The sequence below is a fragment of the Rhea americana genome, unplaced genomic scaffold (assembly GCF_003343005.1).
Source record: "Rhea americana isolate MKP2758 unplaced genomic scaffold, rheAme1 scaffold_16, whole genome shotgun sequence".
In the NCBI taxonomy this organism is placed as follows: Eukaryota; Metazoa; Chordata; class Aves; order Rheiformes; family Rheidae; genus Rhea; species Rhea americana.
Window position 1 is genome coordinate 340536 of NW_028185705.1, and position 1704 is coordinate 342239.

Sequence of the window (1704 nt, forward strand, 5' to 3'; positions counted from 1 at the left end):
TGGTTGAAGTCCCCCATGAGAACCAGGTCCTGTGATCGTGAGGGGACCTCTAGCTGTCTATAGAAGGCCTCATCGACTTCCTCTTCCTGGTCAGGTGGCTTGTAGTAGACACCCACAACTTGTAGTGTCCCCGGTGCTGGCCTGCCCTTTGATCTTTACCCATAAGCTCTCAACTGCCTCCTCCTCCTCCCCGCCTAGGCAGAGCTCAGTGCATTCCAGTTGCTCTCTCACAGAAAGAGTAACTCCACCACCTCGCCTTCCTGGCCTGTCTTCCCTAAAAAGCACATAGCCATCCATGACAGTGTTCCAGTCATGCAAGCTGTCCCACCATGTCTCTCTGAATGATAGTTACAAGCTAATTGGCCTTTAGTGCAATAAGAAAGACATTAGAGAGGGGGAGCAGACAAACTGTAACTGSATTAAAAGGCTGATGTTATTTTAAATAGGACACATAAGTGGAAACACACTAAAATGAGGTCATATGAATTATGTTTATATACTTAYGTGCCCAGTATGCACTTTAACCTTTCTAAGTGTTATTTCATTATGTCAAAACAAGATATATGGATAATCTGATGTGTCCATACTTGAAAACTGAAGTCTTAGCTTCAGTGTCAATTGCGTTTTACATTTTTCATTATAAAAAGCTACTTAGAAGTATGCGATACCTGCTACTCAGGGTAAAACTACTGTGTAATATTCATTGTTACTAGTTCACACTTTAATGGAAAGTACGTACTTAAAGCAGAGGTCATTTTATCAGACTGATACCTCCAATACTACTATACTGAGAATAAATAGAAATGATGTGGCCAAAAAGAAAGGATGATGGCACATGTAAAGCTATATAAATTTGTATATGTACCTGTTTGTAGTACATCTTGTTGATTATCTGATTTCTCCTTCATTTTATGTTTTAACTACAGCTGAATACACTTTTTTTTGGGGGGGGGGTGTAGGGGATGGGCAGAGCAGTCAGTGTGAAATGAACTGTGTAGATTACAATTACCCACAGTAAAGAGAGCAGTTTGCTGGAACACTAAACTAGAACTTCTGTCAGTGGTAGAAACTACCATAGTTTGAAGCACTTAAATACCACTAAATAGACAAACGCGTCAGAAGAATCTGCAGAAAATTCAGTTAAGCCCGTGTGATTGTTTGCCTTATAAATTCCTTTTCGTGCATGGAAGTTTTAAGAATGGGAGAAAGGCAAACCTCCACACCCCTGCTGAGAGTGTAACTTTTGCTTGAGTAATTTTATTCTCTGTCAAAGAATTTAAGTGGGTGTGACTATTAAGTAGGAAAAGCCTTTTTACAAACAGTAATCCATTGTGAATAGGAAAGCAAGTGAGCCTACCTTGCTCTTTTGAGTGATATTTTATTCTGAAATTTTAGTCCAACCTTTCTGTTATTCACAGAAAATACTGACTTTTTTTTTTACTAATAGCCATCCATTAGCTCAGCTTTGAGCTGCAGCAGGTACGAACAATTCCTGGGCTGTGCCTTTCTCCAAGGTAACACACACTGTCTCTCCACAGCACACCTTTGGAAATGACTTGCATGCGGGCTGCAGATCGCCTGTCTGGGCATGTCGGATGTGCCTGGAGTCTTACTTACACAATCTGTTCTTGATGAAGGTCTTGAGAATTCCATCAAAAGACAGTATAGATCTGCCTTATGATATAGCAGTGTGTGTTTTTTTCC